The following is a 16,469-nucleotide window of genomic DNA, read 5'->3' on the forward strand; positions in this document are numbered from 1 at the left end:
TTTCTAGCAAAAGTCAAGCATATATGAGCATCTCAAATTCTATGTTAAAACTGTGACTCAAATTAGAGTAATATATTTCAAAAGAAAAAAGACATTTTATCTCATCTGGAATCTTCAAAATGCAATCACTTAAATAACATTACAAGTTAATTCAGATATAAATACATAAAAAGAGGAACCAATAATCAACAAATAGCTAATATAAAAATTAGACATTTATTCATTTATTAAAATTAGAAAACAGGAAAATAACACTTTAGTTGACAAAGATAAATGCAGTTCATATTCAAGATAAATTATGAAACACTAAATAAAAGATGATTTAAATGATATATAATGGAATACTACTCAACTATAAGAAAAGATGAAGTACTGCCATTTGTGACAATATGGATGGATCCTGAGAATATTATGCTAAGCAAAATAAGTCAGATAGAAAGTTAAGAATCATATAATTTCACCCATATGTGGGATATAAAACTGAAAACAACAGAGGAACAAATAAGACAAACAAAAACTCATAGACTCAGACAACAATATAGTGGTCACCAAAGGGAAGGAGAGTGAGAATTAGTAGGGGGGAAAAGGGGGCCAAATATATGGTGATTGAAGGAGATTTAACTTTGAGTGATAAACACAAAGCAATATACAGACGATGTATTATAGAATTGTACACTTCAAACCTATATAACTTCAGTAACCATTGTAACCCCAATAAAATTAAAAATTATATATAGATATATAAATATGTATCTCCTAAGTCCTTAAAAATGTTTTCACCCTACTTCATACTAGGTTAGAAAAAATGGGTTTTATTTTTCTGCAAAAAATGTTGAATTCCAAAAGAATTTTTAAAATGAGTATACTAGTATGTGCAATGCATCTACTAATATTTAGACAAGCTTTTTAACATATAGATGCAATTATGTCATTTTCCAAATGTTTAACAAGTCGTCAAAACAAATCCATGGACACTCCAATTATTTGAAATGTCATTTTTATCATATCCTAAAAGTCCATATACACTTGGTCTATTTCAGGGCTTTCTATTCTTCCCTACTGATCTGTTTATTCATGTACCAGTATCACCCTATATAACAAAAGAGAAACATGTAAATTGACCATCCCTCTGCTACGCTCACCAGCCAACCAGGAGAGTATGCAAATTAACCCAACAAAGATGGCCGGTTAATTTGCATACGCAGGTGACGAGCAGCCTGGGTCCCGGGAACATCCTTGGGACCCAGGCCGCTCCTAGCCTGTAGGCCTGCACATAGGCGCTGAGCAGCTGGGGTCCTAGAATGCCCCCAGCCACTCCGGGCCTACAGGCGCAGGTGCCACGTGGATGTCCCCGCCCCGTGTCTGCTTCTGTGTGCGCCGGCACCAAGCGGCAGCCCGGGTCCAATGCCTCCCCCCGATAACGGGGCGAACAGGCCAGGCATCCCCGCAATCAATCGTGGGGCGAACAAGCCAGGCCAGGCCTCCCCGTGATTCCACGCGAAGAAGCCACTCTGCTGACCAGCCTGCGCTATGGACCTGTTTGGGTGAGTGGCATGGAGTCCAGGGCCTCTAGGCTGCAGCCACGGGAAGTCTCCCTCTCCCCAGAATTAGGAGCACCAGCCCACGTCCACCCAGTGGCCCAGTCCTGACTGCGAGGGTGAGTTCCTGCAGGCTGGGGTTTGATCCCTAGGCATTAGCAGTAGGAGACCAGTGCCTTTGTTATTGATGTGTGTCCGGGATTTAATTGGACAAATGCCCAGCGGTCCCGGCCGCCAGCTTAGCAAAATCTTTTAGGAGGAGAATTCTGTCTGGGTTTCCTGAAATTCCCTCAGCCACTACTCACACCTCTGTAAAGGCGCAGGACAAGTGAGGCCCCTTAAATAAAAATCAGAGGTCTCCAGCAACGGTGGGCCTCTCTCATCACAGTCATTTGGACTGGATGGCATTTGAGTATTTATCCAGGCATCATGACAGGGAACACACAAGCTCAAGTCATGATCTCTGCCCTTAAATAATTCACAATCTTATTAGAGCGAGTGGATGATAAAAGCGCAGTAATGACATCAGAATGTAAGGCAACAATACAGAGAGGAACAAAGGCAATTGCTAGGATGATTTTCCAACAATTAGTACAAAGAATATGTGCTGTGAATTAAATAAAAAAAATATGTGTGGAAGTAGCTGCTTCATGAGTATGGGATCCCTTCCTATTTTAAAGAAAACTGAGTTCCATGTGAACTGTGTAATATGCTATGATGTCTGAGGCACAGGACAAGGGAGGCCCTAAGTGTACTATGCTTTGATATTTGAGTCATTCTTTATTGTTCAATGTTATTTATTTCTGCACACCTCAATTTTGTAATAGTTAAATTACTAGAATAATACATCTTGATATAAAATATTACTAGAAAATCAAATGATCTGTTGATATTTATTGTAATTTTCAACAAATGAACACAATCTCTGGTGTGCTAAAGTGATAGGTATTATAGAAATATTCAGATAGGGAGACCTACAGGCTTGATTACAAGTGAAGCTTACTATCACAACTCAAATTTATGGCTTAGAAAAAAAAAAGCAGGGAGCCAACTAGAAACTGAACCAAATATAAGCCCTTGAAGGGCAAATGTAAATTGGATAAGCTTTGCTATTACAAGAGCAAAAAGAAAAAATTCAGATGCAAGAATGAGAAGCACATTGCATCCACTTTAAGTTGCTGATAAAGAAAAAGAATGATATACTATGAAAATAATACAGACTGTAAAGAGATTTGTTCAAAGAGGATTTCCTAGTGTAGGTGGTATTTCAGTTAAACTTTTTAAATGTGAAGAGGTTAGCTAAATAAGAAAAAGGTGTAGGGGTCCGAAATTGCAGAGGTTGCAGACGGAGCTGAGGGAACCCCCACCCCTGTGCACGAATTTCATGCCTCAGGCCTCTAGTCTTATATAATAAAAGGGTAATATGCAAATAGACCGAACTACAGAATGCCCAGAATGCCTGTGGCACCTCGTTCCAGCCGGCCCTGCCACCCAGCGGGAACCCCGACCCCAATTGGGGACAGGCCCACCAGAAAACAGCCCATGAGCCCTCGCCCCAGTGGGCCCACCCCCTGCCTCAATCAGCCTGCTCCCAATGGCCATCAGGGCGGGCCAGCTGGACACCACCAATGCAAGAATCCGTGCATGGGGCCTCTAGTTATATTATAATTATGGAGGTTACAGAGTATATTAACCCTTTTCGGTCCAACCTCCAGGCTGACTCGACAGACCAGGCGCTAGGAGTAGGTCCAACATCGAGCAATAAGAACATTAAAAAGTTCAACATTCAATCCCTTCAATTAATTTGGACCAGACTGTTTGAATTACAAAATAACATTGGACCGCAAAGGGTTAATGTCTGATAGGCTACTAAACTCTCAAAGCTGCTCTTTATTTTTTTTTCCGGAGTTTTCCTAGCTATTTTTACGTTTGTTTTTCCATACGAATGTTACTATAAACATTTCTAGTTGAAAAAAACAAACAACTGGGCATTTCTTTGGGATGGCATTCAGTAGAAAGTATTAAAATCTTTATAATATTGTGCATAACCATCCTGACGGATATTCCTAAGTGGTTAGAGCATCAGAGCACGGACCGAAAGGTGGCAGGTTCAATTCCGATCAAAGGCATATTCTTGGGATGTACATTAAATCCCTGACTCCAGTTGGTGCACATGCGGGAGGCAATCAATCAATTTCTCTCTCTCACATCAATATTTCTTTTTCTCTCTTTCTCCTTCACTCTCTCTCTCCCTTCCTCTCTGTCTCACTCTCCCTGCATCCTTCCTTCCAACCTCCCTAAAAATCAATGGGAAAAAATAACCTCAGGTGAGGATTAACCAAAAAATAATAATAAATAAATAAAATAAATCTGCTACATTTTTGTGTCATTCAGGGATATTTTAAAGTTTTCCTCTTATTGGCTTATACATTTATTGTGATGCTTATTTTTAAGTATATTATCTTTCTCAGTTACTACTATCAATTGGGTTTTCCAACAAGTCTTCTATCCAGTTATTGCTTGTTATGATGATTGATTTTTATATACTCCTACATTACTGAATTAGTTTGTTGTTTGAAACAGTTTTAATATAAATTCTCTACAGTTTTCAAAGTATATTAGTATATCATCTGCAAATAGAGTTTTGCGTCTTTTACAATTCATGTGCTTCTGATTGCTTTTCTCTTGTCTAAATTCATTAGTCAATGTAAATGTTAAATATTAGTAGAGTCAATAAGCAAACTTACTTTTAGTGGGAGTGCATCTATTTCCTCATTAAGTATCTGTATCTGTGTATATGTATACATATACGCACATATATGTATAATGCATACATTTATAATACAGTAAAGCCTCAATTTTGTGAACTTTGATTTAATAGAATTCAGATTTACGGGACAAAATTTCTGGTCCATATGTGGTACCTTAACCAATAAAGAAAAAAAAGAAAATTAACAGCCTGTTAATTATAAAATGCTTTTAACCAAGATTTGCTTATAATTAAACTAGAGGCCCGATGCACAAAAATTTGTACACTCGGGGTAATCCCCCAGCCCGGTCTGTGCCCTCTTGCAGTCTGGGACCCCTAGGAGGATGACCACCTGCTGGCTTAGGCCCACTCCCTGGGGGAATGGGCCTAAGCTGGCAGTCAGACATCCCTCTGGCAGCCCAGGAGCCCTTGGGGGATGTCCACTTGCCAGCGGAGAGCAGGCCTAAGCTGCAGTCGGACATCCTTAGCGCTGCTGAGGAGGCAGGAGAGGCTCCCACCACCACTGCTGTACTGGCAGCCATCAGCCTGGCTTGTGGCAGAGCAGAGCTCCCCCTGTGGGAGCGCACTGACCACCAGGGGGCAGCTCCTGCATTGAGCATCTGCCCCCTGGTGTTCAGTGTGTGTCATAGTGACCAGTCATTCCCAGTCGTTCTGCTGTTAGGGTCATTTTGCATATTACCCTTTTATTATATAGGAGTGCCTGGCCAGCCTGGGTGAGGGGCTGATGGCTGTTTGCAGGCTGGCCACAGCCCCTTCAGGGTGGGGGTTCCCCCTGGGGTGCCTGGCCAGGCTGGGTGAGGGGCTGAGGGCCGTTTTCAGGCTGGCTAAGCCCCCCAGCAGGGACCCTCGCCCCATGAGGGTGTGGCCAGCCTGGGTGAGGGGCTGATGGATGTTTGTAGGCTGGCCACAATCTCTAGCCACCCAAGTTCCCAGTGGAGGCTGGCTGGGATTTACTTATCTTCTATAATTAAAACTTTGTTGCCATGAGCAGAGGCCACAGCCAGCTCAGGGCAGGGGGTAAGCTTGGATTCCTCCATCGCCCAGGCAACCAAGCCTGCTTGCTCCAGCTCCATGGCTGCTGGCCACCATCTGGGTTGGGTTAATTTGCATAAAGTCACTCTGATTGGCTGGAGGGCATGGCTTAGGGTGTAGCGAAGATACGGTCAACTAGCATCTTTGTCTTTTATTAGTGTAGATTAACAGGACTTTTCTGTTATCAATTCACTATTATTTTTAACAAATTTTAGCAAAGAGCCCATATGTTGGAAAAAAAACACTAGTAATTTCCAGAACATACATAAATTATAGTCTATATATTTAAATCTAAGAGTCACCACTGGTAAAGAATTTTCAGAGAATGATTAACATGTGATCACGCTGCACTGCATGTGGTAACTGGTTCTGTTGTCACCTGGCCTGATTCGCCAGCAGTTTTAACTCTTTCCAGCTGATGTTCCCAGTGCCCTAAGCCATGCTCCAGCCATGTGCATTTGCTTACTCAAGGGGACTGGTGAATGCAGGCATCTACTAGACCTATTCAGCATAAATTTAAAATTACAGTATACATAGAAAAATTTTCTATGAAATTCAACTTTTCATACATATTTAATACTACACAAATGTGTCGATATAAGTAAAAACAGATTTACTAATTTGTCAATTTTTTAACATATGCTATGGAAACCCTACATTATATAACAGACTTTAGGCTTTAATGGATACCCTCTTGCCCGAATTAGTCCATTATATTGAGGTTTTACTGTATACTATTACTGAGATAGTGCCCATCAATTCCTATTTTCATGAATTTTTTTTATCTCAAGTGGATGTTATAGTTTGTCAGAGTCTGTTTCAGCATTTGAAGAAATAGTATGATTTTCTTTTTCAATGGATTAATACACTGAATTTTATGAATGGATTGCCAAATATGCACAATTCTTTTTTTAAAATTTTATTTCAGTGTTTAAAGTAGTACATATGTCTCCTTTTTTTCACCACTGACTTTCCTCCAGCCACCAGTACCCCCTGGCAGTGTCTTGCGTCCATTGGTTATGCTTATATGCATGCATACAAGTCCTTCGGTTGATCTGTTACCTTCACCCTCCAACCCTCCCCAGCCTTCCCACTGTAGTTTGACAAACTGTTCAATGCTTCTTTGCCTATGTATCTATTTTTGTTCATCAGTTTATAATGTTCTCTATATTCCACAAATGAGTGAGATCATGTGGTATTTTTCTTTCACTGACTGGCTTATTTCACTTAGCATAATGCTCACCAGTTCCATCCATGCTGTTGCAAATGGTTAGAATTCCTTCTTTTTTACAGAGGCATAGTACTCCATTGTGTAGATGTACCACCGTTTCCTAATCCACTCATCTGCTGATGAGCATTTAGGCTGTTTCCAAATCTTTGCTATTGTAAATTGTGCTGCTATGAACATAGGAGTGCATATATCCTTTCTGATTGGTGTTTCTGTTTTCTTGGGATATGTTCCTAGAAGTGGGATTACTGGGTCAAATGGCAGTTTCATTTTTAAGTTTTTGAGGAAATGCCATACTGTTTTCCACAGTGGCTGCACCAATTTGCATTCCCACTAGCAGTGAAAGAGGGTTCCTTTTTCCCGGCATCCTCACCAACACTTGTCTTTTGTTGATTTGTTGATGATAGCCATTCTGACAGGTGTGAGATGGTACCTCATTGTTGTTTTGATTTCCATTGCTCAGATAATTACTGACTTTGGGCATGTTTTCTTATGTCTCTTGGCTTTCTGAATGTAATCTTTCGAAAAGTGTCTATAAAGGTCCTTTACCCATTTTTTTTATTGAATTGTTTATCTTCCTTTTGTTAATTTGTATGCGTTCCATGTAAATTTTGGAGATTATACAATTATTGGAGATAACATTGGCAAATATGTTCTCCCATGCAGTGGGCTTTCTTGTTGTTTTGTTGATGGTTTCTTTTGCCATGCAGAAGCTTTTTATTTTGATGTAGTACCATTTGTTTATTTTCTCCTTAATTTCCATTGCCCTAGGAGCTGGATCAGTAAAGATATTGCGACGACAAATGTCTGCTATTTTGGTGCCAATGGCCTCACCTAAGATTTTTATGGTTTCCTGTCTTAGGTTTAAGTACTTTATCCATCTTGAGTTTATTCTTGTGTATGGTGTAAGTTGGTGGTCTCGTTTCATTTTTTTGCAGGTATCTGTCCAATTGTCCCAACACCATTTATTGAAGAGACTGTCTTGACTCCACTGTATGCTCTTGCATCCTTTGTTAAATATTAATTGAGCATAATGGCTTGGGGTGGTTTCTGGGTTCTCTGTTCTGTTCCACTGGTCTATATGTCTGTTCTTGTGCCAGTACCAGGCAGTTTTTAGAACAGTGGCTTGGTAATACAGCTTGATATCTGGTATTGTGATCCCGCCAACATTATTCTTCCTTCTCAAGATTGCTGCAGCTATTCGGGGTCTGTTTTTATTCCAGATGAATTTTTGCAGAGTTTGTTCTAGGTCTTTGAAGTATGCTGTTGGTATTTTAATGGGGATTGCATTGAATTTATAGATTGCTTTGGGTAGTAGGGACATTTTAATGATAATGATTCTACCACCCCATGAACATGGTATATTCTTCCATTTGTTCATGTCTTCCTCTATCACTTTTTTCAGCCTCCTGAAATTTTCTGAGTACAGGTCCATTATCTCCTTGGTTAAATTTATTCCTAGGTATCTTAATTTTTTTGTTGCAATGGTAAATGTGATTGCTTTTTTAGTATCTCTTTCTGTGAGTTCATTATTGGTGTATAGAAAAGTCTTAGATTACTGAGTGTTAATTTTGTATCCTGCTACATTGCAGAATTCATTTATTAAGTCTAGTAGATTTTTGATGGAGTCTTTGGGGTTTTCTATGTACAATATCATGTCATCTCCGAATAAAGACAGTTTTACCTCTTCTTTTCAAATTTGGATGCCTTTTATTTCTTCTTCTTGTCTGATCGCAATGGCTAGTACTTCTAGTACTATGTCGAACAGGAGTGGTGAGAGTGGGCATCTCTGTCTTGTTCCTGTTCTTAGGGGAAATGGTTTTAGTTTTTGCCCATTGAGTATGATGTTGGCTGTAAGTTTGTCATATATGGCTTTATTATGTTGAGTTATGATCCTTCTATTCCCACCTTGCTGTGAGTTTTTACCGAGATAGGGTGTTGGATTTTTTCAAATGCTTTTTCTGCATCAATAGATATATATGGTTATATGGTTTTTATCTCTCAATTTGTTTATGTGATGTATCACGTTTATTGATTTGTGGATATTGTACCATCCTTGCACCCCCGAATAAATCCCACTTGGTCATGGTGTATGATCTTTCTAATGTAATGCTGGATCCGATTTGCTAAAATTTTATTGAGAATTTTGGCATCTAAGTTGATGAGGGATATTGGCCTGTAATTGTATTTCTTTGTATTGTCTTTATCTGGTTTTGGGATTAGGGTAACGCTAGCTTCCTAGAAATAGCTCGGAAGTGTGCCTTCCTCTTGAATTTTTTGGAATAGTCTGAGGAAGAAAATTTGATAAAACTATACTGTGAAACTGTCTGGTCCAGGGCTTTTGTTTATTGTATGTTTTGATTACTGCTTCAATTTCCTCCATCGATACTGGCCTATTCAGATTTTTTTATTCCTCCTGGTTGAGTTTTGGAAGTTCGTATTTTTCTAGGAATATGTCCATTTCTTCTAGGTTGACCAGTTTGTTGGAATAGAGTTGCTCATTGTATTTTTTTTATGATTCTTCGTATTTCTGTAGGGTCTGTTGTTATTTTGTCTCATTCTTTTCTGATTTTATTTGGGTCCTCTCTCTTTGCTTCTTGGTGAGCTTGGCTAGAGGTTCATTAATCTTGTTTATCCTTTTAAAGAACCAGCTCTTGGTTTCAATGATCTTTTGTATTGTTTTGTTGTTTGCTATGTCATTTACTTCCGGTCTGATCTTTATTATTTTCTTTCTTCTGCTCACTCTGGGCTTTTCTTATTGCTCTCTTTCTAATTGTTCAAGTTGAAGATTTAGATGGTTTAGTACTAGTTTTTTTATATTTTCAGGTAGGCAGGTAATGCTATGAACTTCCCTCTCAGGACTGCTTTCACTATGTCCCAAAGATTTAGGATTGTTGTTTTCATTGTCATTTGTTTCCAGTATGTCTTTTATTTCTTTTTTGATCTCTTTGGTAACCCACTAATAAATAGTATGCTATTCAGCCTCCAAGTGTTTGAATTTTTGTAACTGTTTTTACTGTAGTTGACTTCTAATTTTATGCCATTGTGATCAGGGAAGATACTTGATATGATTTCAATCTTCTTGAATTTGGAAACTTTGCATGTGTCCCAGTTTGTGGTCTATCTTTGAAAATATCCCATGTGTGCTTGAAAAGAATGTATATTCTGAGGTTTTGAGGTGGAATGTTCTAAAGATGTTGAATAAGTCCATGTGACCTAGTGAGTCATTTAGGATTGCTGTTTCTTTGCTAATTTCTTGTCTAAGGATTTATCCAGTGATGTTAATGAAGTATTAAAATCTCCCAGTATGATTGTATTCCTGTGACTCTCTCCCCTGATATCTTCCAGAAGTTTTTTTTATGTATTTGGGTGCTCCTGCATTGGGTACATATATGTTTTTCCATAGTTATATCCTCTTGGATCCCTTTAGAATTATGAAGTGGCCTTCCTTGTCTCATGTTATGGTCTTCACTTTGATTTCTTTTTTGTCAGATATAAGTATTGCTACCCCAGCTTTTTTTTTTTTCATTTCCATTTGTTTGATATTTTTCTATTCCTTCACTTTCAGTCTGATGGGGGATCTTCTGTAGGTAACTCTGTCTCTTTCTTGTAGCCTTTAAGATGCTCTCTTTGTCATTAACATTTGCCATTGTAATTATGACGTGTCTTGGTGTGGGTCTTTTGCATTCATCTTGCTTGGGACTCTCTGTAATTGTGCGACTTTTTTCTTCCCCACATCAGGGAAGTTTTCTGTCTTTATTTCTCCAAATAGATTCTCTAATCCTTGCTGCTTTTCTTGTCCTTCTGGAACCCCTATTATACATATGTTATCTCATTTCATGCTATCCCAAAGCTCCCTTCGGCTCTCCTCCTGCTTTTTAAGTGTTTTCTCCAGTTGGTGTTCAGATTGGACTTGTTCCTGTACCTTATTTTCTAACTCACTAATTCGGTTCTCCACTTCTTCTAGTCTACTATTTAAACCTTCCGTGGTGTTTTTGATTGGAGCTATATCACTTTTGATTTCTTCCTGATTTTTGCATAGGTTGTTAATTTTCTCATCCATCCAGTCTATGAACTGTATGACCATTACTCTGAATTCTTTTTCTGTCATAATGCATGCCTCAGTTTCATTTATTTCTTTTCTTGGTGATCCCTCTTTTTCTTTCCTCTGGGGACTGTTTCGCTGTTTCCCCATTCTAACTATCGCCAGAACGTCCAAACGCCATTTGGACGGGGGCCTGAGCCATGTGCAGTGGAAGCTTCGTGCCACGAGTGTCCTTGAAGAGCTCCGACCCCAAGACATGTGGCTGCCAAGGGTAGGTGGGAGCCACACACGCCAAGAATCAGAGTCACCAGCACTCAGTGTGGCCTCGTTCGCACACCTAAAATCAAGGACCCTGCATGCGTCGCACTGAAAAAAAGTCACTACGGGCGTACACCAAAAATCAGAGTCCCCTAGCGCGCACCACAAGTCAGAGACCCCGTGTGCACACTTAGAATGGGAGTTTCTATTGCTTGGTGCGGCCTTACGCCATGAATCAGGGTCCCTGTGTGCGCGTGCACTGAGAATTGGAGTCACACGTGCTCAGTGTGAGTGAACTGACAATCAGGGAACCCGAGCACGCACAATAAGAAACAGAGTCATGCCCTAACAGGTTTGGCTCAGTGGATAGAGTGTCAGCCTGTGGACTGAAAGGTCCCAGGTTCGATTCCGGCCAAGGACATGTACTTTGGTTGCGGGCACATCCCCAGTGCGAGGTGTCCAAGAGGCAGCTGATTCGATGTTTCTCTCTCATCGATGTTTCCAACTCTCTATCCCTCTCTATTCCACTCTGTAAAAAATCACTAAAATATATTAAAAAAAGAAAAAAAAAGAAACAGAGTCATCATGTGGGCTTGCCGAGAGTCAAGTCACTGGTGCTCAGTGCTGCCTCTCGTGTGGAGAATCAGGGTCCCCAGACTGCTTGGGGGGCTGAGTTGCACAGCCGCCCTGTGTCGGGAGAAGGCCCACACCTGCACCACGGGAAAGACTCCCATGTACCCATATATGCACCATTGTAATCCTGGAATAAATTACAATCGTTCCTGAGTGTTTTCTTAATGTGAAACTGAAACCTGTTTGAAAATATTTCATTTACATTTTTGCTTTGATATCTGTAAGTAATAATGATCTTCAATTCTATTTATTTTATGCTATCTTTATGAAGTTTAGTGAACATTTTTATACATTGCTCCTTAAAAAAATATATATATGCTTTTGACCTGACTGGCATGGCTCAATTGTTGAGCCTCAATCAATGAACCAGGAGGTCATGGTTAGATTCCAGGTTAGGTGTATGACCAGATTGCAGGATTGGTCCCCAAAGTGGAGCATGCAGTTTCTGTCATTTTTAAAAGATAATTTCTTAGTTTCAACTGTTATTTGTGTCCGATCATTTCCTATTTTCACATTTGTGATTTCTGTTTTTTGTTCTTTAGGTTAGAGATGTATCTATTAAGCTAGTTTTCTTAAAAAAACCAGAATTCTTATTTATTAATTTGTCCCATTTTTCTCTTTTCCATATTACTTTTTGCTTTTATTTTTTATTACTCTCTTCCTGTGCTACCTTTTCTTAAATAAACAGCTTTATTAAAATTTAATTCACATACCATAAGTTCACTCCTTTAAAGTATAGAAATCAGTGGTCTTTCATATATTCACAAGGTTTAAAATATTTACAAGTGCAACCATTACTTCTATTTAATTACAGAACATTTTTCAGTTTTCTTCTTACCAACTTAAAATAAATGTATCCAGGTACATATTGATTCTAAACTAAATTAAACCTCACTTTAAACAATATCCTTTAACAATCTGTAGCCATTTATATCTTATTCAAACTACTCAATCAGACTTTTAAGACTCCTGCAAGTGCACTTACTTTCTTACACTGCCTAGTTAATCTATCAGCATTGGAGCTTTACATTAAAGGAACGTTTGTAGAAAAAGTGTGGCAGTTGTGGCTTTTCCTTAAGAGTATAAGAAATCTCCTTGAGTTCTCAGCTTTAGCAATTTATATCTAAGAGGTGATGATCAATATGAATTTTCATTGTTACACCATGACCATGTCAAATGCTTAGAAATAATTTAAACTGCCAAGAGGAGAGATCCTTTGCTAGTCATACATCCCTACATTAAATTTAAAAGCTTGAGGTCCACTGACACATCAGAGGCCGTGCAGTTCAATAATTTTTATTTCCATGTCTGAAAAACATGTTATAACTATCACCTACCTGAAATGTCATGTGCTAAAATTACAAAATTATGTTCAGCAATAGATCGAAGTTAGAAACCATTTTAGATGGAATATTCACTCACTGTGATCAACCAATGAACTTGTATGCATATTTGTATACCAGGTGTACCGGTTAAAATGCGAATTTTGTAATCAATGAAAACACAATAATTTCAAGAGAAACATCAAAAGTGCTTTATTCAAAGTAATGTCCATCACTAGCTATACATTTCCCCCATCTTTCAGGTAATTTATGGGTAATGTCCCAATAGAACTTTTCTTGTTTTGAGGCAAACCATTCAGAGACCAAATTTCCACTTCTTCGTATGTTTTGAAGTGCTGCTCAGAGAGTGCATGTGCCCTCAATCGGAACAAGTGGTAATCTGAAGGAGCAAGGTCTGGTGAATACGGCGGGTGGGTTAATACTTCCCAGGCAAGATCTTTTAACGTGTCTTTAACTGGTTTTGAAGTGTGTGATGGTGCGTTATCATGAAGCAAAATCACTTTGTGCCGTGTCTTCTGGCTCATTCTGGTCGTTTCACGATCAAAGCGTGGTTCAAATTGATTATTTGTTGCCAGTAGTGGTCAGTATTAACGGTTTCACCTTGTTTTAGAAGCTCATAATACACCACACCTTCCTGGTTGCACCAAATGCAGAGCACTGTCTTCTTTCCAAAGCAATTTGGCCTTGCAGTCGATGTTGATGGTTGACCTGGATCAGCCCATGATTTTATGCATTTGGGATTCTCAAAATAAATCCACTTTTCATCGCCAGTCACAATTCGATGCAAAAAAGACTTTCTTTTGTGCCACTGAAGCAACATTTTACCGATAACTTTTCGGTTTTCCATTTGTCTTTCGTTCAGTTGATGTGGCACCCATTTTCCTACCTTTAAAATCTTTCCCATTGCTTGTAAAGGATAGGAAATTGTTTTCTGAGCAACCTGTAATCTTTCTGCAAGTTGTTTTTGAGTTTGACACGCATCTTCATCCAATAATGCTTGTAATTGTTGGTCTTCAAACTTTTTTGGTTGACCTGGATGTTCTTTGTCTTTCACATTGAAATCATCACTTTTAAAGTGATTAAACCAGAGTTCACAAGTATCTTGAGATGGAACATGTTCACCATAAGCTTCCTGCAGTATACAATAACTTTCAGCAGCACTTTCTCCAAAATAAAGTAATGAATTAAAACTTCCCGCACCTGCTCTTTTTTTGGCACGAAATTCGAAATTTTTAAGCATAAAAATATCTATGATGTTAACACCTTCAGCAAATTTGACATATGAAGTTTTGAAGCTTTTTGTCAATACAACAAAATAGCATACGTATCAACATATGTGTAACTCCATCTATTGAAAAAAATCCGCATTATTAACTGGTACACCTAGTACATTCTTGCCTCTGTCCATTCCAGGTGAACAGTTCTTTGGACATCTCTTATCCTGTCATCCTGTTCTTTTAGGTTACATTTTTAGCTATAGTTTTTATGTTGGCTTTTTCCAATGTTGTGGATTTCTACCAAATCAAAATTATTCTAAGTCCCCCCAAATTTATTAATCTGATCATAATTTTGCTTTTAACGTAAAAAAGATAAATTTTTGTGAGTGACACCAAATGCATATTTAAATATCATTTCATTCATTTCGATTTAATGTTCTTTTGCTTTTTGTAATCAGAAGTGGCAAGTTGTCTAGGCAACTGATTATTTCAACTAACGCTGTTATATGGAAAATGTGGGTATGAAAAGCCTACCAAAAAATACAAATAAACATTAGTTCCTCCACTGAGGTAATATTCAAGTAAGATCCCAAAAGTCATTGTGGAGGGGAACATTGCTTTCTCCACAAGATGGCCGTTGATAACATGCTCCTACATGAGGTCTCCCTGACTGTGGGAGAAGTCAAGCCTTGCCTCTTTGTCAATTTTATTATATGTACATTGGTAGGCAACCAACTGAATTCTTCATCCCCCAAAGAAGGATAATTTGCCTACACAGAATAATAAAAAATGATCTCTCTCTTCTGCTAAGTCTTAAAATTTGAAGACAATAACTTCTTTAATCTAAATTCTGCAGGTGGAAAATTAAAATAGAGATATCTTTAATGTTTCAAACTTCACTACAGCAGAGATTATAATAAAGTTAAAAAGTGTCATTTTAGTCATTGCAGAAATGAGCATTTTGTTGCACCCTAAAATGGTTTTTCAGAAAAAATTATAGCATGGAAAAGCCAGTTATGCAATACAGATTGACTATATCTAGAGAGAATTGACTTGAGATATGTAAAGAGCCTATTTAGATGCCATGTAATCTTAATTTTTGGTAAATAAGTGACATCTATATTTCTTGGAATTTGTGTGCAAAGAAAGGTGAAAATGTAGTTTTAAACACACACAGGTAGGCAACTTGACATACATTTGTAGACATGTTGACATAACTAAAACCAACTGACTTAAAGGTAATCATTTAATCTAACATTTAGAATTAAGTAGAAGCTAGTTTTTAAATAATGATTTTGAGATTTTAAAAAAGATAGAAAAATATATATTGTCATTCTATGAGTTAAAAACTGATTGTTTCACTCTGGCCAGGTAGCTCAGTTGATTAGAGTGTCATCCCAATACACCAAGGTTGCGGGTTCGATCCCCGGTCAGGTCACATATAAGAATCAACCAATGAATGCATAAATCAAGTGGAATAACAGATCCATGCCTCTTTCTCTCTCCACCCCAGCCCCATTCCTCTCTCTCTCTCTCTCTCTCTCTCTCTCTGTCTCTCTCTCAAATTAATCAATCAAGCCCTAGCCAGTTTGGCTCCATGGATAGAGCATCGGCCTGTGGACTGAAGGGTCCCCGGTTCGATTCCAGTCAAGGGAACATGCCCAGGTTGCAGGCTCAATCCCCAATAGGGGATCAATCAATGATTCTCTCTCATTACTGATGTTTCTGTCCCTCCCTCCCTCCCTCCCTCCCTCCCTCTTCCTCTCTGAAATTAATTTAAAAAAGTTTTTAAAAAAACTGATTGTCTATATCATTATTTAGACCACATTTGTGTTTTAAAGTACTCCCAATACGTTTATTAACTAATTAAGTTAGACTTAGCCAACAAAGTGGCAGTGCAGAACCAAGCTATTTGATGGTTTCAGTTCAACAAAAATGAGGAAGCAAGCCTCTGAGCAGCTTCATCCCATAACCCACACTTCCCTTGCTGCTGGTGTGGAAACATTAAGTGAAACCAACGTATATATTGGTCCTGTCCAGCTCTGCTGAATGGAGGCAGACTCAGAATAAAACTAGCTAAAATGAGGAGGCAGAGATATGTAAATATACCAAAGTAGCTCAGCCTCCAACTTAACTTATATTAATCAACTTACTAACATTCATATTATAATTGTCTTTTGTTAGCTAGGATGTCAACTAGATTCAGGAATACATTGTTTGCAGTGACTGTATTGGTTTAGAATGGAGAATTTTAGGATCTTCCAACACTGTACTAAAACATTTCAATAAAATCATGCTACTTCTTTCAACAAAAGAAACTAGAAGACCTTTAAGTATGGAATCCAGGTAGAGGTTTGGGGCAAGGGTAAGCAGAGTAGTTTCAATGTAGTATAGGGCAAAGAATG

The 16,469-nt window shown here is 38.5% G+C and overlaps 1 protein-coding gene across 1 annotated transcript in view; it reads right to left on the bottom strand.

Annotated features, from left to right (window-relative positions):
* Positions 1-16,469, bottom strand: part of ATR (ATR serine/threonine kinase) — a 213,597-nt gene that overhangs the window by 95,394 nt on the left and 101,734 nt on the right. The gene's annotated exons all lie outside the window — the stretch shown is intronic.

Source organism: Myotis yumanensis, unplaced genomic scaffold (genome assembly GCF_028538775.1).
Source record: "Myotis yumanensis isolate MYYU_CA2020_CCGP unplaced genomic scaffold, mMyoYum1.0.hap1 SCAF_2, whole genome shotgun sequence".
In the NCBI taxonomy this organism is placed as follows: domain Eukaryota; kingdom Metazoa; phylum Chordata; class Mammalia; order Chiroptera; family Vespertilionidae; genus Myotis; species Myotis yumanensis.